The sequence below is a fragment of the Ochotona princeps genome, chromosome 11 (assembly GCF_030435755.1).
Source record: "Ochotona princeps isolate mOchPri1 chromosome 11, mOchPri1.hap1, whole genome shotgun sequence".
NCBI lineage: Eukaryota > Metazoa > Chordata > Mammalia > Lagomorpha > Ochotonidae > Ochotona > Ochotona princeps.
Window position 1 is genome coordinate 2869359 of NC_080842.1, and position 21825 is coordinate 2891183.

At 41.2% G+C, this 21825-nt stretch overlaps 1 protein-coding gene across 1 annotated transcript in view; it reads left to right on the forward strand.

Annotated features, from left to right (window-relative positions):
• LOC101533792 (zinc finger protein 334) overlaps nucleotides 1-21825 on the forward strand; it is a 70720-nt gene that overhangs the window by 11331 nt on the left and 37564 nt on the right. The window lies entirely within an intron of this gene.

Genomic DNA, 21825 nt, shown 5'->3' on the forward strand with positions numbered 1-21825 from the left:
GTTGAGGACGGCCCAAAGCCTTGGGACCCTGCACCCGTGTGCATTGTAAATAAATGAAATAATTGTTAATAGTTGCAAGCTATGTCTTAATTTAAGTATCCAACATAGCTGAACATGTCTATGTGAACTTCATATTTCAGTGATGTTCCAAATGAACTTGTGCAGTCAGCTATAATTGAATCTGGCATGATGGTTGCATCTCAGCTAGGCACTCTAGGTTGTGTTTATGCAAAACAGAAACTAAATCACTATGGCAACAGTTTATAGAAGTTAAAAGTATTTGAAAATTGGTGGTGGTGATGATCAGAATTGAAAAAAATGAGTTAAATTTACAGATTTTCTGGTGAGTTCTACTTATATCATTTTTGACATTATAAACGGATGCAATGAATTACTTCAAAAATTTCAAGTGATAGGTTATATTTTAATATCTGTAACTCCAATCAACATTAAATGTGATTTCCTGTATAAGCTATGTTGCGTATTTATCATATGTTGATATGAGTATAAATGTAACAGTAAGGGATGGTCACACATAAATTACATGAATTACAATGATTGTTTCAGAGCTAAAAGCTTTTGGAGAAAGGTACATTAATCTTTTAAAGAATGGGATTATAGAATGAATTAATTTTTTAAAGGTACATGACAATATTTTTAGTAGTAATGAATCAAGAAGACTAACCTTTGGGCCTGGCATTGTGGTATACTGTGTGTTAGATCGCTACTGGTCATACTGCATAGAATATTGCAGTGCCAGATTGATTCATGGCTACTCCTTATTCAGATTCCTGCTAATGTGCTTGGGAAGACAGTGGAATTTGGCCCAGAGATTTGGATCCTTGCCCTCCATGTGGACGATGATAGAATTAATTGCTACTGCTTCCTGGTCCATTGATCTTGTCTCTCCTTCTGTACCAGTACCAGGCTGTATTGATTCCAGTGCAATGTAATATGTCTTGATCTGGAATTGTGATTCCAGCTTCATTTTGTTATTCCGGATGGCTTTGACTATTTGCGGTCTTTGTTTCCAGATGGATTTTTGTATGATCTTTTCTAGCTCTGAGAAGAATGTTTTCAGGATTTTGATTCATATCACCCTCAATTTATATATTACTTTCGGTGCAACGGATTTTTTTAAGGTTTGTTTATTTATTTATTTAATATATATTTTTTATTTTTTTTATTTTTTTTCAAATAAAGCAAACATTTATTAAACTGTAATAAAAACATTCCATCAAATTACAAAACCTGAGTAAGAAAAACAAATGGCACATGCTTAACTGTAGTTGACATTCAAATAAAATTTGCATTCCCAAAATATTATACAGTTATTAGAAAATACCAGCCAAAGTAATATTAGGATACTTTTATGTGCGGTCTCAACAAATTTGAACAGAAGCAAATTTTAACAAAGGTAAATTTTACAGTGAAACATAGCAGTAGATTAAGGATCTTAACATGTTTATTTTACTGCTATTTGACACTATGATACAAAAATAAGAGGATTTACTTGACGTTTTTAATAAATATCTCATGGGCTGTTGAGTGCCTTACTGGTGAAAAGATTTAACTGGCTAATCTCATCAATCCATTTTGTACATTTAGTAAGCATCAACTCTGCCCTACATAACTCTTAATGCAATTCACAGCACACAAATGGTTATCATATTAAATACATAATCAACTAGGACTTCTCAACAACAAGGAAATTAGTAAACCATCAAATGGACTGCTTACCATACACTTTCCTCATAACTAAATAACACACAAAAAAAATCAAAATAATATTTGTCATCACTCTAAACTATTGCCAGCAACTGACGGAAACTGCCAATTTGCCATATTCATGTTCACAACGTGCTAAATATACTCTGCTGTTACTTCATCCATGGAATGCCAACATGCCTAGAACAGAGAATTTTCACCATCTCTTGCCGTGGGACCTGACTTGCAGCAATCTATATTTAGATCAGAACTCCATGGGCACTTGATGAACTCCACCTTTCCATGTTGGCTTCCTTATATGAGAGAGAATATATGGTATTTATTCTTTTGTGATTGACTCATTTCGCTGAGCATAATAGTTTCTAGTTGGGACCACCTGGATTTGAATAGAATAATATCGTTCTTCTTGACAGCTGAATAATATTCCATTGAATAGATGTACCACAGTTTTTTTAACCATTCTTCCTTAGACGCACATCTGGTTTGTTTCCATGACATTGCTATGGTGGATTGTGCTGCTGTGAATATAGGATTACAGATCCCCTTCTCGTATGCAGATTTCACTTCTGTTGGGTATATTCCTAAGAGCGGGATTGCTGGGTCATATGGCAGGTTTATTTGCAATTTTCCAAGCACTCTCCATATGGATTTCCACAATGATTGTACTAGCCTACACTCCCACCAGCAGTGAAGGAGGGTACCTTTCTCCTCACATCCACGCCAGCATGTGTTGTTTTTTGAATTCTGAATGTAGGCCAGTCTCACAGGAGTTAGGTGGTACCTCAAGGTGGTCTTCATTTGTATCTCTCTGATGGCTAGAGAGCCTGAGCATCTTTTCATATGTTTATTAGCTATTTGTATCTGTTCTTTTGAGAAACATCTGTTCATTTCCTTTGCCCATTTTGCTACAGGGTTTATTTTTTCACTATCCTTGGGTTTCTGAAGCTCTTTGTAGATCCTAGATATTAGTCCCCTGTCACATGTGTAGAATGCAAAAATTTTTTCCCATTCTGTTGGTTGTTTCTTCACTTTTTAAATTGTTTTTATTTTTACAATCTTTATATAGCTGACTAGGGAACAAAGGGTCAAGGCCCACAGGAAAGTTGGTAAGACCATTGTTTCCACATTATTATTATTTTTTCTGTATCTGGGGTAAGGGGGAATTAAAGGGAGAAGCCCCACCCAGCTTCCCACCTATTACAGGTCCCCGATGTGGGGCATGCTCTGAGGGTCCTACTCAAGTGGTTTTGATAGTTCACCAGTTCTGAATTGCTGCCAATCTCACCATTCCAAGCACGATGAAATCTCTCCAGAATGCACTGACTTACATAGTTCACCTTAGAGAATCCGTTTGCTCAGATTTTCACTGCCAACACATGGTTGGGATAGTAGATCAATTAGTTCTATCCTCTGTTGTGGCACTAGGTGTCCTCTGCATGTTCCGATGGACTGCCATATCCTCCCTGTGTACCTGGATGTGCTGTCCACTGCGCTGTCTGAGCCTCTGAGGAGGCTTAGCTTTGACACATGCACTCCATGTTCAGACCATGTAACCTGCACTTCTCTTCATGGTTGGGATTCTGAGATCAGCAATTCAGTTGAGGGGATTCCCAAAGAAACTTCATCCTAGGTGATCCCAGACCAGATTCTTGTGTGTGCCAATACAGGGTTTGGCCCAGTCTTTCGCCCTAATCAGCTTATGCATATGCTGGTGGTTGCAGTTGCTGGGTCAGTTCTGTTTCTAGCCCTGTTTTTCACTCGAACCAATGGATGTTGCAGTCCAGCTTGAATCTGCCCAGCTCACACTCGGCCCTCACATAAACCAGTGGGAGCTGCAGCCTATTTGGAGTGACCCACAATAACACCCACCAGGCCTTCCCATTGCTCTGTATCCCAGGCTTGCCCATATATGCCGCAGGCTTGTTCAGTCTGTCCCACATCCCATTCAACTCTCCTACATGTCAGTGGGCATTGAAGACTAGTTCAACCCAACCAGGCCTACTATCCAGCCCACATACAGGCTGACAGGTGCTGTTCTGTCTATCCACCGCTGCCCCAGTCCTGGTTTTCATGCTCTCCAGTGGGAGTGATAACCCCAGAGGGAAGTACCCATTATTTCCCTACTGGGCCACTCCTACTTCTGGATCATGCACTTTCCAGGTGGTACCACAGTTGAGCTTAATAGAGTTTTCCCCCACCGCCAGCCTCTGCCAGCTGATGGCTGTGGCAAAGGCCATCCAACCCTCACCCACTCTGATTTATGCTTGCCCCAATAAGAACAGTCAGCCTTTCTCCATGTAGTGTGATGCTGACGTTGGGCTTTCATTTACTGTTTTGATTGTGTTATAGAATGTTCTTTCCAGATAATATCTTGCTAAAGGTTTTAGCAGGAAATTGTGCTGGATTTTATTAGATGCCTTCTCTGCATTGATTGAGATGGCAATATGGTCTTCACTCTTCAATTTGTTGATGTGGTGAGTTGTAAATCAGAACGCAGAATTTTCAACCTTTCAAGGGAAGAAAAATGAGTTTGTTATGGAGCAAGACGGCAACTATCTTGCAGGATAGTACACCAACGGGAAAGCAAAACAGAATTTTTATAGTCAAAGTGAATATACAAACAGTCATGTTACTTCGACAACAACAGAGTGGTCACTGGTAGCTATCTGTTAATTCTATTGCAATAAACACCTCAAGCAAAGCGAAAGTTACTGAAGTCAGCAGGCCCTCAAACAGACAATTACATTTTATAAGCTGATCCTGGCGTGGCAACCTAGTAGCTAAAGTCCTTGCCCTGTATATACCAGGACCGCTTATGTGCTCCAGTTATAATCCTGGTGACACCACTTCCCATTCAGCTCCCTGCTTGTGGCCTGGGAAAGCAGTTGAGGCTGGCCCAAAGTCTTGGGACCTTGTCGCCTTGTGGGAGATGTGGAAGAAGCTCCTGGCTCCTGGCTTCGGGTCAGTTCAGCTGCGGACATTGTGGCCACTTAGGGAGTGAATCAGTGGATGAACGATCTTTCCTGTCTCTCCTTCTCTCTGTAAATCTGACTTTCCAGTAAAAATAAATAAATCTTAAAAACAAACAAAACGGCAAAAACTATTAAATAAGCCAGAGGTTCTTCCAAGAGCCTTATGTGAACTGGCACCTTTGCAGAGTTCATGGTTGGTCCTGTTGTTATCTCTTCTAGCTGATCATTTGAAACATAATATGTTGCACCACCCTGTGATGGTGTGCGGTTAACTTGAATGTGGAGAAACTTCTCCTGACTACATAAAGATAGCAAAAACATACAAAAAAGTATAAATGATTAAAATAATCCTCTTCCTCAATACTTATGGTTATTAAGAGACTAAGAGTTGAAACATCCTTATCTATATCTTTCAATAACTGATTGCCACATATGAGACTTCATTAGGTTTGAAAAGCTGTCATAATAGTAGATTGAAGCTCCTTTATTTCAGGTGACATATTACCATAATCAGTCAAATGTCTTTTTATCTGTTCCCAGTCAAATTGTGTACTAATGCAAGCCACAGGAGTCATGCATACAGTAGAATAATTCCAGTCACATCTTAGGGATAGTTGCTGGTTAATGAATTTTATTTGGTCTCCCAGCCTAACAGTTGATTTCAAACTGGCTGTCTCAGCATATAATTGACTATCAATTTGTCTCTGGGTAAACCCATTAATCTTCTGAATCTTTTTGCCATTTTTGCACAAAACATACGCAAGGCTATCCCAGCCACAGCTGCGGCAACAGTGATCACAATGATCCTCAGTATGGCTGCAATTAACATTCCTATAAACCAAGTGGCCTGTTTTTTAAACTCTTGAACCAAGGTATGAAGAATGAACACAGATGCTGACTCTTCCCATTCTCTTTCTAGTCTAACAAGTATTCTCAACCCCACATGAGGCCTGAGAAAGTATACAGTTTCCCAGGGGGGAAATTTGCAGTGTTATTTGTAGATAAACGTGTATACAAATTACAGTTCATGCATGACAGAATTCACAGATTGATTCCAATGTACAGAACCCCCCATCAACACAAAGGGTAGTCTAACACAAGCTTGAGTTAAAGTTTTTGTAAACGACACTGACAGGTTTCCAATTCGGTTGGAGACAGTCTCTATCCAAGTCTCCATGGATTCCAGAGCATTGACTAATTTCCAAATGTGGTCCTGATGGGAGTATCCAGGAATATAAAGGAAAGGAACAGCCATGCCACCTCCATGCCAAACAATAGAATCAGATGAACTAACGTGAATCTCAATGGTTTCATTAATCTGATTCAATCACAGTAAACTTCCATTGGACTGGCTATGGTCAGAACCCACAGTTCTTTGGTCTATGACATTTTCATAGGAAATATTAAGCATCTTCCTTATTTCTGGTCCCACACAAGATACCCCAAATAGCCATGATACAATGGAATCATAAACTGGAGTGTGACAGTTATGCCTGATAGCTCTGTGTGTTAACGATGGACTCAAGAAAAGCTACACCAGATAGCAACAACAACAAAACAATTGTTTCCCTATGATATTGTTGGTTTTATTTTTTAGTACAGTAAGTTAAGCCCTGTGCTCTGTTTACAATTAGTGAGAATGTGACCTTATGCAAATGGGAGTCCCTTCTGACCTCAACTCGTAGTTCTATTTGACTGTATCCCTTCTTCCTTTATTAGAGGTCTCTTGTCATCAAAAGACTCAGGAATCCAAGTTGAATCATTGACATATACCAGAACACTTGAATCCCACCATGTGACAGAACAATTTAGCGGGGGATGAGGAATGTAGGTCCAGTAAATGTGATTACTACCACAGCTTACAGCTAAAGCAGAGGGCGGAGTGGTGATGGCAACCATGGCTAGAAACAATGTCTCTGGAGACAGACATTTTCCCCTTACATTGCGCCATGTTGGTAGCTTCACATGAGAGGTTCTAAAGTTGACCCCATGTCAGCAGTTTGGTAGTTGACACTGTGATAAATGGCGCCTTGGCTGTCAGCTACATCCTGTGAAATTCCATTTTCTTCAGGGAAAATCCATTTCAGGGAAGATCCATTTTCTTCAGGGACAGGGATGTTTCCATGAGAACTGATGCACTTCTCAAGCCAGATGAGCAACAGAGAAACCTGCAGTTTTTGAGAGGCTCAATCAGGAAATCCAGTGGCAATAAGAACCTAGCCTCTGCCCAGGGACAGTAGTGTTCCAGTCAGTCAGTTAGTTGTCTTACCAAGGTGGTGATTTATAAGGCTATATTGGAGAATATTTGTTAACAGTAGTATTAAAGTCTTCTTGAGTTGAATTTTAAAAATTAAGTGTTAAAAATGTTAGGCATAAAGTGTCTCTAGGGGGTATCACCCCTTTTATTTTTAAGTTATTTTTTTTACCAGTTGACTTTTTTTAGGGTGTGATGTGATATGTGCATTTAATGATAGTTTGTTTTTAAAGATTATAAAGAATGCTTGTAATGTATAGGATGGATTGCTCCAAGACGGTTTGAAATTTTTGCTTAGTATATGTAGGTTAATTGTGTGTATTAATAGTCAAGGGAGAATTTTTATGATAGGAAAATAGGTGAAAAGGAAAGATTTCATTTATAACTCATAGGTTGTGTCTAGAGGAATTTACAGATACTATGAGGTAATATCCATGAGGAGATAATTGTTACCTGTTCTTTTATATGTGTTCAGGCATTACTACAGAAAGAATTATTCATTATTTGTATAGGGTATGGAGATCCTGAGAGGCTTTTGTTTAGAGTTTTAAGAGAGCATAGAGAAAAAATGAAGAAAAAGTCTGAGTCACAAGGTTGTTTACTCTGAGGAACAATATTAAGTGAAAACTATTAAATAATAGTTTTAGAAAAAATTCACCCAAAGATTTAATGTTTGCTATAAATTTAAGAGTACAAGTTAATAAACTGAATTGTACATTATAGACACTAATCAGAAAATAACATGAGTAACTTGTTAGATTGGCGAGCTTGAGTATAAATGTATTAGTGATTTAAAATGTTTTAAAAACAGTTTTTATTAAACGTTTAAATTATATGAACCAGAGAAAATTTGTGTTGACTTTGTGATTTTTATTTAGGACAGAATGATAAATTAATTTTAGCATCAATTTAAGACCTTTAGATTTATGTTTGCTTTTAGTAACATGAATTTATTAATTTTTTTAAGATGACTTACAAGTATAGGTAGAGTCAGATTTTAAACAGTTGTGGCTGGGACCATAAAACTCATTAATGAATGAGATAGCTGTTATTTCTCTTAGCTTTGTCCAATGTATACTTAACTGTACCAAGTTGACTTAGGAAACATATATAACATCTGTTCTTTAAAAAAAAATTTTGTTATTGAAAACTCCAAAAATTGGTTCACAATAGGTGAAAGGTTTAATTTTTTTGAAAGGTATAATATTTTTTTGACCAGTAAGCACAGACAGTAACGTGTGTTAACAATTTAAAATATTTCTAAAATAACTCTGACTGGAAAAAGTGGCATAAAACTAAAGTTTATTATAAAACCATTTTTTTATTTAATCTCAAGGAATATAGAGGCCAACCAGTGTTACTGTAAAGCAACACCCATTTTTTTTTTTTGAAAATACATGGTAGAGGACTGTAGGAATAGTTTTAATTAGCAGTTGTTATCTCCACCATACCTGTAGAATTCAACAGCTTTAGCAGAAACATAGACATCAAGATACACAGGTGACCACCACACTGAAATAATTCAGAAACCTGATAGGTCATAACAACATCTATGGAGCCTGACCTATAGCTGTGCGGCATGCAGCCTTGCTGAGTTCGAGATGAGTACTCAGAACAGAAGCAGATCAGGTGGTGAGATATATGTTTATGATTAAAGGTCAGTGCAAATCCTGTGAGCCTGGAAGCTGGAATCAACTGCCAGGGCTGTGCTAATCATCTCAGTGCCCTGCTCCCCCAACTACTAACCCTGGTTTTGGAGCTTAGGATGATCACTACCCTCTGACTAGGGTCTCCAGAATGCTAGGGCGTGTAAGGGAGATCATGTCAGATGACTATAGGTTGGACTAAGAAGTCTTTATTAACCAAGCTTGGTAATGGAAGTAACCACTAGAAATTAGTAAGTGAAAAGACACCATGATACTTCAGTTTGACATGACCCTGAGATGAAAAAATGGTCATTACTGTGAAATATATCCATTCAACATAAGACCTATAGTTTGTTTCTCAGCAATGTAAATTATCCTAAGAGATATGCATTGAACAACCTAGATACATTTATGAAATTGTAGACATCTTTTTCTTTTTGTTCTACATTTTAGTCATAGGCTTCATCTGTTCTGAAAGTCTTGAAAATACACAGAATTGAATTAGGCTTCTGTAATTTTTAGACAAAGGGAATGTTTAAACTAGAGAGAGAAAGTGCACAGTATGGGTTTGAAGCTCAGCCACTGAAGGGTGCTGTTACTCACCTAAAGGCCTTGGTTTATCTCTCTTTGGTTTCAAAATGTTGGTAAAATAAATCTCCAGATTTCCAGCAAGATCCCTGGATCTTTTGTTTTTCCACTATGGGACAGGTGAATTTATGGGGTGCTATTATGTCCTCTCAGAAAATGAAGTGTTTTTTACATTGCTGTGTGATGTACCTTCTCAGTTTCTTTGAGTTTACAGAGCTTTATATAAAACTTAGTTTATAAGGGCTGAGGGATTTATAATGGCTGTTAGAGTATGGATTGAGATCTTTCTTTCTTCCTTCCTTTTAAAAAATATTTGTGTATCTGAAAGTCAGAGTTAGAGAAAGAGTGATCAATATTCTATCCACTGGTTTAGTTCCCAAATGGCTATAATGTTCAGAGCTGGGTCAGGCCATGGCCAGGTACTAGGAGTTTCTTCTGCTTCTCCCTCTCCCACTCAGGTGCAGGCTCCAAGTACTGGGCTGCTTTCCCACATACACTAAGAAGGAGCTGGATTAGAACTGGAAAAACTAAGGACTTCAGCCGGCACCAATGTTGAATCCTGGCATTACAGGCAGAGCTTTTTTCTGCTTATCCACAGCAAGAACACAAATCCTGTTTCCTTCCCAACACAGTTCTTTATGCCAAAGAAAGCAATAAGCTTTATGAAATGGAATTCACTTTAAACAGTGCTTCACTGCCCAAACTCTCTAGTGTTTCACAGTAGAGGCAAGGGAAGCCTGAAGAGGTGAGGACCCTTCCTTGCATTGCCTGAACAACCTTGTTTCCCTTTCAGATTGACCAGATTAAAGCACCTCATCTGTAGACTTCTAATAAATGGATGATATTAGAAATTTTGTAAGAATATATGAGTCTCGAGGACATCTAGTACCAATGGAGGGCAGAACAAATTGGACAGCTCTCCCGGACCAAGCTCTGGGAGGATCAAAACTAAAGTGGACTGTGTGAGCTAACAGACCTAGGAAGGGTTTCCTCAACCTTGGAGTAATGAAGAAAAGGAGATTGGAGGCAGTTCTTTCATCCCCTTTCTCCCATTCCATAATCCTCCTCACCCAAATTGGTGGTACGCATGGGCATGCACCCCTCTCAAGTATGTAAATATCATCAAAAGTGAAATGAATTTATTTTTTTAAAATATATGTGAGTCCATTGAGCAGGATAGACAAGGGCCTAGAAAAATAATTGAAAGGTTCTTGATGATGTTATTCTCAGTAAAAGGATTAGCTTTCATATCAGAGATTCTGTATCACTCCCTAGCACATTTCCATTACTTTATGCTACTCTCATAATTTCCAGAAATGGTTCTCATGTTTTATATTTGGAGATGATGTTAATGCCTCATGTGTCCTGATAGCTCTTTCAAGGCTCAGCAGTTGTTAAGATTTTTGTACAAAAAAGATGCGAAGAAGTATATTTTAAGAAATTTTCTGTGGACAAATGTTGAGTGGTAAGTAGATATTATGTGCCTGAATGTACCAAAATGGACAAACACCACGCACTGATAATATGTCAAAATCCCTTGTTGTTTTGAGATTAGTTTTTAATTGAAAGAGTTACAGAAAGAGAAGGAGAGTAGAGAGATCTTCAATTCACTGGTTCATTAACCAGCTAGTCATAAAGGCCAGAGTTGGGCCATCCAAGGCCTGGAATTTTTTCTGGGTCTCTCATTTGGATAAAGGGACCTGAGAATGTGGTCATTTTCTGCTGCTTCCCCAGGCCATTAGCAGGAAGTAGGCAGGAAGTAGAGCTGGAATTCATATGAGATTCTTGGGCCTCAGTTGGAGAATTAGCTTGTACACCACACTGCTGACATTTGAAAGTGCTTTTTTCTTTTTCAATTTTTTAGGTGGTGGATGATTTTATTTAATATTTTTCATCTAATTTCTGTATTTTCCAAATTCCTTCATATATATATACATATATAATTTTCTTTTTTTATAATGCTGACACAGTTAATTACGTGGGATATTAATTTAATACTTTTCATCTAGTTTCTGTGTTTTCCAAATACACACACATGTATATATATATATATAATTTTATTTTTTAATGCTTGCATTGTTCATTATATGGGAAGGGTCGATGATTAGGGGAAAGTGGTTGAGACCATTATTTTCACATTTTCTTTTTTCTTCTTCCTGATTCTGAAAGAAAGGGAAAGATAAGGAAAGAAGCCACACCCAGCCTCCTAGCCACCTGAGTGCCTGGGGAAGGAAAACAGCCACCCAACATCATCTCAGGGTCTCTGATGTAGAGCATGTTCTGAGGGTTCTGTTTAAATTGTTTCAGTAGTTCTGACATGCTGTCAATCCCATAGATTCAAAGATGAAGAAATATTTTCTTTTTTTTTTTTAAGATTTATTATTATTGGAAAGCTGGATATACAGAGAGGAGGAGAGACAGAGAAGAAGATCTTCCATCCGATGTTTCACTCCCCAAGTGAGCCGCAATGGGCCTGTGCGCGCCGATCCAATGCTGGGAACCAGGAACTTCTTCCTGGTCTTCCACGTGGGTGCAGGGTCCCAAAGCTTTGGGCTGTCCTCAACTGCTTTTCCCAGGCCACAAGCAGGGAGCCGGATGGGAAGTGGAGCTGCCGGGATTAGAACCGGTGCCCATATGGGATCCAGGCATGTTCAAGGCGAGGACTTTAGCTGCTAGGCCACGCTGCCGGGCCCAAAGAAATATTTTCAAGGTCCATTGGCTGACATGGTCTCTCTTAGTCTTCAATCACCGAGAAATTTGCTATCAAGCTTCAATGAGGGTAGTTAACCAATACGTTCTACCCTTCTTCCTCTGCTATGGCTTACAGATGCCATATGTCTCCAGATGTCCTTGCAGGCTGCAATGGACTATCAAATCCTCCATATGCAGAACTGAGGAAACCCAGTTCTGACAAATGCACCCCACTGTCAGATCAGAGGTCCTGCCATTCTTCCCATAGTTGGAGTTATGAGTCCAATGATTAAGTTGGAGGGACCCTCAAAGAAATCTTAGCTCAGGCAATCTTATGTGTGCCCTCCAGTACAGGGTCAGGCTTATTCTGTCATCCACATCAGCCTGCACACGCACTCATTGACAGTTGTAACTGCTAGGTCAGATCTGTTAACAGCCTCTTCTCTCATGCAAACCAGTAGATTCTGTGGCCCAGCTCAACCCTACCTACTACACACTTGGCTGTCATGTACATAATGGGAGCTGTGGCTCAGTCGTAACAACCTCCAAGAGCCCTAACTGGGCTGTCTCCCAACCCTGGTTCCTGTGCTTCCAGTATGTACAATGGATTGGTCTAGTCTGTGCCACATCTCATTCAGCTCTCATACACATCATTTGGCATTCAAGCCTAACTCAACCCTACTGACTCTATCCTCCATCCTTCACTAATGCCAGCAAGTGCTACCACCTGTCTAGCCAGGTCCACACCCAGTCTTGATTGTCATGCTCACCAGTGGGAGTTGCAGCCTATCAGAGAAGTTCCCACAGTTTCCCTACTGGACCCTCTCCTGACCTTGGATCTTGAACTCTCCAGGTGGTTCTGCACTATAGCTTGACAGGGCTTGCCTTGAGTCCCAGCACTTGCCAGTTGATGCTGTGGCAAAGCCAAACCAACCTATACTTACTATGCACCAATGGATGCAGTTAGCATAGCCTGGCTCTCTAACCCAGTTCATATGCAGCCAACACGAGTTGTAGCCTTGCACAGAGTTGTCTTCCCCCAGTCTCAGCTCTCACAGGAATACTAACCCAGCATAGCTCCCCTAGTAGGCTCACACCTGTCCCCTGCTCCCATGTATCTCACATGTGCTGGTGGTACTGTAGCCCCTTCTGGCATGGCCCTTCTAACCTTGGCATATGCCAGTGGATGCTATATCCTGGCCTGGCCTGGTCTGCCCCCAGTTACAGCTTGCGCTGGTTGGTGCTACATATGCCCAACCCAGCCCAGCCAGCACCAAGTCCTTGTCCTAATGTAAACTGGCTGGTGCTGTGGCCTGAACTGGCCTGTCCTGTACTCTATGATGATTCTCAAATCTGCCAGTGGGTGTTATGAACTGGCCCAGCCTGGCTTACCCTCAGACCTAACCTACACATATGCTGGCAGGCAGTGTAAACTGGCCTGGCCTGGACTACTGGAAGTAGGCAGTTGAAGGCAGCATTTTTCCAGAAAAAAAAATATTTTTTGTAGAGATTATTTTATTTTACAAAGTATAAATTTTAATAAAATAAAAAAGTTTTATTAAACTGAAAGATGGAAATAGGAAAATAATTGACAGTAAGGAAATATCTTCAAACTTATTCTACATTTTATTAAATCTGATGATTAAATTTTCTGTATTCTCTTTTTTTTTTGTAAATTTAGTCTGTTTTTTCCTCTATTTTATTTTTACGTATGTGATACAATTCCACAGCCAGATGAGTTGGTCTGGTTGCTGCTCTAGTCAAATGCTACAGTTGCAGCAAAAGGATATAATGTTTCAATTTTGTTTGTGTTTGGACAGCAGCATGGAAACAAAAATTGACATATGCGTATGTAGAGATTTTCCATTTGGTTTTTTAATAAAGTTTGACACCTTCTCCCCTCCCCAAAATAAGTTAGGATATTTCTCTCTTCTTTATAGAAGATTATAAGAGCAGAGACTCTTTTACATGATGATGGGAACTTCTGGTGCAAAGATTTTTTTCTTTTTTTTTTTAATAAGCCACTTAGAATTTAATATTCCCTTTAAAAATCTGCAAATTTAATATTTTCATATTTACCATCCCTTATTGTATCTGCGTATTTACATTTGATTTGAGGGATGGGTTTTTCAAAGTAGCATCCTTAATGTAAACACAGCAAACTTCAAAGCAGATTCTTCCCCAAAAGCTACATGCCAAGTATGTTCCTGCAGCATGAAAGTCTCCACCCCTCCTTCTGGAAGTCTCTCCGCTTGCACAGCTTGTCACCAAGTGCCCAGTTTTTCATTTTCTCTCTCTGGCTGTTTGATAATTATAGCCAGGCATCATCTCCTTTCACACATTTCTCACCCTAAATTCATAGCTAAGTAGGATCTGTTGCTTATACCATTCTCTATAGTAAGGTTTTACAATTCTTCCTTTAATCTATGAACTCAAAATTCTCAGCAAAACTCAAACTTTTTCAAATCTACCATGCTGAAATTATCCAAAAGTCTGTTATTGCTGGGCAGGCAGTAAGCTTGATTTCTTCACTTCTGGAGTAGTAGATCTAACTGGGAAGACAAGAGATAAAGCAACAAGGTTGTGGGAGACGGCTCTGAAGCGTGAAGGGTGCAAAGCATCTGACTGAATCCAGGAGTGAGTGGAGGCTGTCCTGCAGCAAAGCCATTTCAACAGAGACCTGTAGTCTTGCTCTGTGGTGAGCATCTGGGAGTTTGGATGAGGGAGTGGAGCAGTGTTCCAGGATGACCAAATAAGCATGTGGATGAGGATCTGAAAGGCAAGGCAGCATGGTCATTAATTTCTGGAATGTGATTGATATTTTTAGGACCCAACCCTGAGTGAAGGGGAATCTGAGAAAACATGTAGGAGACAGATTTTCAAGTTGATGTAAGGGGACAGTCTCTGAAGCCAGTGGGTAGCAGGGCTGTCAACAGTTCTGGGAGTGTTTTTTGTTTGTTTTTAAGACTATTATTTCCACATTGTTTCCTTCATGTATCTGAGGTAAAGGGGGATTTTAAGGGAGAAGCCCCACCCAGTCTCCACCCACTTCAGGTCCCTGATGTTGGGCATGCTCTGAGGGTCTTGCTCAAGTGGTTTTGATAGTTCAACAGTTATGAATTGCTGCCAATCTTGCCATTCTAAGCATGATGAGGTTGTTGACGAATCCACTGATTGACATAGTCCATCATAGAGTCTCCGTTTGCCAAGTTGTTCACTGCAAACACATGGCTCAGGTGGTTGACCGACTTGTTCTGTTCTCTGTCTTTTCATGGTTAGGGTTCTGAGTCCAGCAGTTCGATTGGGGAGATCCCCAAAGAGACTTTGTCTGAGGTGTTCCCAGACCAGATTCTTCTAGTAGCAAGTACAGGGACCAACACAGTCCATCACCTTAATCAGATGGTGGTTGCAGTTGCTGGGTTGGTTCTGTTTCCAGTGCTGTCTTCCATGTGAACCAATGGATGTTGCAGTACATCCTGGTTCTGCCTAGCACACACTTGGCCCACACATAAAACAGTGGGAACTCCTAGTTGGAGCGACCCATAGTAACCCCCACCAGGCCCGCCCCCTAACCTGGTTTGCCAGTATGTGCAGCAGACTAGTCCAGTCTGTCCCACATCCCATTCAGCTTTCTTACATGTCAATGGACATTGAAGCCTAGTTCAACCCAACGAACCTGACTATCCAGCCCACACACATTCTGTTGGGTGGGTCCCTTTCTGTCTATCCACCCCAGCCACTACCCTGGTTTTCGTGCCCTCCAGTGGGAATGAAAACCCAAGAGAAAGGAGCCCACTATTTCCCTTCTAGGCCACTCCTACTCCTGGATCGCGCACTCTTCAGGTGGTTCTGCAGTTTAACTTGACAGAATTAACCCCCTGTTCCAGCATGTGCCAGTTGATGCTGCAGAAAAGCCCAAATAACCCTCACCCACTCTGATTTATGCTGGCACCTGCAGGAACAGTCAGCCCAGCCTGGCTTTTCAGGTAGTGTATGTGCTGCCGAAGTGAGCACCCAGCCTGGTTTTTCCCTGATCTAGCTCACGTGAGGCGCACAGGTGTTGTAGCCTTGCCTAGTCTGGTCTGCCCCATCCTAGCTTACGCTGTCTAGTGGGAGTAGCCATCCAGCAGGGGAGCACTCCCATATTCCCCCTGCCGGCTCCGCCCCCTTCTGGGTTCTCACATATACTGGTTGGGCGCTGAGGTCACACTGGTACAGGTAACCTCACATTGGCATTTGTAATGTGCACTGGTTTTTGTCATGACCGAACCCGGCTCGACCCACACTCTATTCTGGTGATCGGATTCGCCAGTGGATGATGTCAACTGATTCAGCCTGGTCTGCCCCTAACCCAGGCCAAATGTATGCCAGTGGGAAACTTTCCATGGCCTGTTCTGGGCTGTTTCCTATCATGTTTCTTGTGCTTACCTGCAGGGTCTGTGTCCTGCCAGAGGAGTTGCCCAGGCTCCTCCATCAGAACCTCTTCCAATGTCAGATTTTGCCCATACCAGGGGGTCCATGAGCTAGTCCTACTCAATTTACCTACTGTCCTAGCCGGAACAGTGTCTTTTCCTGACTGGCATTCAACTCAATCTGGTTCTTACTGTTGGATGTTTCAGCCCACCCATGGCTTGTCCATACCCACATACAGCTCACACAAGGCTCAGTAGGGGCAGAGACCTAGCCTAATCTGTGCAACATCTACCCTGGTCCTCCAGAGCACCAGATGGTGTTGGAGTCCAGCCCAGCTTGGTGTGTCCAGTCCCAGTCCACAGTTGTGCTAAGTGAGACTACAACCGTATCCTGATCAGAATGCAGCCCCCGTTCCAGCCCCATGCTCCTTGGTGGGAACCTCCACCCAGTTAGTGTGTCCCGTTAGCTCCCCAACTGGGCCTTTTCCCAGCCATAGATTGCACGCACATGCCAGTGATTGCTCTGACTCAGCTTGGCACAGCCCCTCACCATTCCCAGCCCTTGCCTTGGACACTGTGGCTTAGCATTCCTGGCTCATGCAGACCAGTAGGTGCATGAGCCTAGCTCAGCATGACCTGTGCTCCATCCTGATTGCTAATTTTGCTTTTGGGGTAAGGTTTGCTCAGTCCTGCCCGCTCCACCCCATTCCACTACTAATCCACACATTAGCCATCCATTGGAGCTGCTTTGCCCAGCTTGTCCGACCCCAAGGTCTAGATCATGTGTTCACCAAAAGGAGCTATGACCTGCCAGGGGAGTTTCCCAAGTTTCTCCACTTGACCAACTCCCGGACCCAGTTCTCATACATGCCACTGGGTTTTAGGCTAGTGTCCAGCATAGTCTGGCCTTCCATTCCGCCTTGTATGAGCTGGTGAATGTTGCAGCCCAGCCCACTCCACAACCCTATTCAGGATGCACATTCAGGTGCTGCTGCCTTGACCAGTCCAGACTGTTGTGGGTTCCTTTACCTGTGAGCGATGGCAGGCTCCTTGGTCACACCTAGTTTAGTCCATCACCCCTTCAACTCTTGAGCTAACCAGGTGGTCTAGTATTTCCATGGGGTTTGGCCCGCACATCCCCCACAGAATCTAACCCCGGATATGGTTCTCTCGTGTTGCACTTAATTTCATGGCCCTGACTAATATGACCCATTTCCTGATCCATCAACATGTCCGGTAATATGATATGATCCTGCTAGACAAGCCTTAGCTTTTGCATGGACTGGTGTTTGATGATTACAAGTACTACACGGTATTTAAAGAAGTTTGGTATATCTTTCTTATCCATAAAATCATTTGTTCCCTCTCCTCCAACCTAGTAGGTCTCATTACCCTCGCTAACCTTCAAAGGAAAAGTTACTCTGTCATTGGGATTCTTTAGTATTGATTGACATCCCAGAAGTACAGTGGGCTTGACATGCAGATACCTAAGCAGCAATTCAGAGCCCAGAACTCCAGAGCAGGCCACCATCTCGCCAGCAGGCAGACCCTGGCGCCAAATGGCAGCTCACCTCATGGATGTGGTGGCTGGAATCGGAGCTATCAGCATGGAGACTATCCCAGCTTGGCACCCACCAGCAGCCAAAAAGCTGCTGGAAATTTTAATCTCCAGGTCCCAAGCTCGCCCCCCTCCCCAATTCCATCCACCATGTCATGTTGTTGGTGGGTCAGACCCTGGCCCCCCCAGCCCTCCAAACTTTTCCCTTTGGTGCACTCACCATGAAAGGAGCAGTCTGGAGTCCGGGCAGGCCCAGGGACAGATCACCACATGGATGCGGTGGCTGGAATCGGGGGCATGGAGATGATCCTGACCTGGCACCCACCGCAAAGATTTTTAACTTTGGCATTATTAATGCTTTAGAGTTGCTAATCTTTCATCGTGCAGTCTCTTCTGTGAATTATAGGATGTTTGGGACATGGTTGCCTTCACTCACTAGATACCAGTAGCACCTGCCCATTTGTGACAGCTTAAAATGTTAAAATGTCTCTGGATATTTTGAAAGGTTGTTCTTGTAGCAAGATTGCCTGTGGTTAACTTAGGGTGACAGCTTACAAGGTCTTTATTAGTAGGAAGCCTCTGACTCTTTGAGACTGTGCTGCAGTGATAATCAGATCTGGATATGGAATTAGAGAAAAAAAAATCTGTGTTTGAATCCTGGCTCCACTGCTTATGGAATATAAGACTTTGGGTAGGATGTTTACTTTGTCTGATAATGAGTTCCTAATCAGTTAAGTAGAGATGATAGTGCATAACTTCTAAGATGAGTGAAAACCAGGGAATCCATATATATAAAGAATATGGCATGTAATAACATACTCTGTAATGTGTAACCTCATTGTGTTTACTAATATACAAAATAAAGCTGGAATTTTAAACGGGCAGAGAAATACAAACTGTCCTGTGGTTCCCTGTTAACCTGTGCTATGTAGTTCTGGGTTTACAATTTCTCTCTTCACCTGTATTTCCATCCCAGTCATTCTTATATTCTACGAGTGAATTATTTATGACTAAAGGCAAGGGACTGGAGAAGTGGAAAGACAAGTGGTGAGAGATCTGGAGAGAGGTTTCCTGGAGGGATCATCCATTGGAGTTGCATGGGCAACTAATTTAGTTTCTTGATGTGACCATGTGGAAAGACTATGAAGGACACTGTCAGCCTTCCATCATTCTGAACTCCATTCTGCACTGACAAGTGCCAAATCCACCTTTTGTCTTTTGCTTTGGGAGACAGTGACATTGCTTTTATTATTCAGGAATGAGGCTGACAAAATGTTAAATTTGTTTTCTTAGGAAGTGGCTTAGAAAACAGTCAAAATGACTAGCATAATTTTCTGGTTGGCTCTTCAGTCTGAATCTCTTCTGAGCTGAATTTCAATTTAGAAATGAGACCAGGCTCAGCAAGAAACAGTAGAGATCAAACAGTTGGTTAATGCTACAGTCTGTGACATCCCTTTTCATCCACCACATCTGTAATTCAGAGCCTCCCATGTCTGCTACATGCTGGCAAGTAAGAACCTCTTGCCCAATAACAAAACAAACACTTGCGCTTGCTATTTTTTTTTTTTTCTGAAATTGTTCTGAGTATTGGAGTTTCACTCACTTATACAACTTTCTTTTCCTTCTGTCTGTCCTCTTCCTAATTTTTGTCAGTTTTATCATAGAAACCAAGGTTAGAGAATAGATACAAGAGGCCTTCAATTTTATTAATTGATGTGCATCCAAACCATTTGTGATGTGTTAGATTGTCCTGTCATTGAATGATTTAAGGGATGGAGCTCATTGCTACACAATGCAAGCTGCTCAACTGATGAACAGTGGGTTCTAATTGTTAGAAACACAGCTCCATGCTCTGTTTTGCAATCAGTGCTCCTTCAACAAATGCCTGTTTGAGGGTCTACTGTGTCAATTTCCAGGTATGAAAAGAAATATTGTTAACCCTTTCCAGTCTTATTTCATTCAATATAAGGTCTTTTTTTAAATTATTTATTATTTTTACTTCATTAATTACATTGTATTATGTGACACAGTTACATAGGTACTTGGGTTCTCCCCACCCCTCCCCAAACCCTCCCACCATGGTGGATTCCTCCACCTTGTTGCATAACCACAGCTCAAGTTCAGTTGAGAGTCCCCCATCAATATAAGGTCTTTTCAGTTTGCTGCCACAAGCCAAAACACCAGATGTAGCAAGCCATGCAGATTTTATTCCAACAGGGAAAATGGCCATGGGGACAAGTGCAGAGGCAGAAAGAGGGAACTAAGGCATCTTCTGCCATAGTGTCAGGAATGGGCTCCAGGGGAAGTAGGCTAGAGGAGGAGAGCAAGAAGAAGCATGGCAAGCATGTGGGAGTGTGCCGTTACATCCGAGGGCAGGTGTCAGGGAGCCTTGAAGGATTGCTAGAAAGGGACATAAGTGGGCCACAAGGGGTTGGTGGATAGAACTGTTGGGGCCACAGGGAATTGGTAGGTACAGTGGTGAGCAAGGACTCGTGGGAGGAGCTGCAGTGGATTGACAGGGCCTTCAGCAATGGTGCTATGAGGTTACAGTGGATTGGTGGGAATAAGGTTATGAAATTACAGTGGATTGGCAGGCAACAAAATTTGAACCTGAAGGGCATATGGATCTTAAGGAAGCTGAAATTTAGAGGAAGCAGATATTTAAAATTGTGTTGATTCGAAAATGGCTGAGGTCTTAGGGCCAATGTTCACAACACTTTTCAGAAATAAAGTCTTCTTTCAAGGAGTAGATTTTTATGATGGTGTGCTAAGTGGTGTACATGATTAATTTAGGAAATAAATTCTTTTTCGAAATATTTATTGGACCACAGTAGGCCTCAAGCAGGGAGCTGAATAGAAAGTGGAGCATCTGGGATTAGAACCAGCGCCTAAAAGAAATTCTGGTGTTTGCAAAGTGAGGACTTTAACCAATAGGCTACTGTGTTGGGCCATTTGCTGATCTTAAGCAATGAAAACCTATTGAAAGGCAGAAAACACAAAGATTGCTTTTATATAAAAAGCACTTGGATATAAGAGTACATTCACATGTCTCATATTTTGAGACAATTCAACAGAGCTAGAATTTACTGGAGCTAGGTGGAAAATCTTGTTATTAATTAGGTAAAAGCCCTTTAACCATTTAAAAGATGTTACAATAACATATGTATTTTAAAACTTGCTTTAACGGGATCAGATTTCTATCACATGTATCAATGATAAATATTCAGAAAATGTTGCAAATGGTAAAAAACTATGATCAATTATATCACATAAATTTTTCTTTTACAATCTTCATCAAGAACACATTTCCATGTTTATAACCATATTGCATCTTAATATATTAATATATTAACTAACAGAGAACATGGGTTCATCTCATACATTGAAACAGTTTAAGAAATAATTATATTGGGCCCGGCGGCATGGCCTAGCGGCTAGGGTCCTCACCTTGAACGTGTCAGGATCCCATATGGGCGCTGGTTTTAATCCCGGCAGCTCCACTTCCCATCCGGCTCCCTGCTTGTGGCCTGGGAAAGTGGTCGAGGACGGCCCAATGCATTGGGACCCTGCACCCGCGTGGGAGACTCGGAGAAGGTTCCTGGTTCCTGGCTTCGGATCAGCTCACTTGGGGAATGAATCATCGGATGGAAGATATTCCTCTCTGTCTCTCCTCCTCTCTGTATATCTGACTCTGTAATAAAATAAATCTTTAAAAAAAAAAGAATTGATTATATTTTAAATCTATACCAGTTTATCCTTTGTAGAAACTTTGTAGTTTTTTAGAGAATGCTTTCAGTGTTGTATTTAATTATGCAGAACCATTGTTCATAGTGTACAAGAGGCTAGGTATTAAGTTCATATTCAGAAGATCTTCCTCTCTCTCTCTCCTCCTCTCTATATCTGAGTTTCCAATAAAAATAATTAAATCTATTCTTTAAAAAAGAAAATATCTTGCTTAAAACTTAAACTCTGTAAA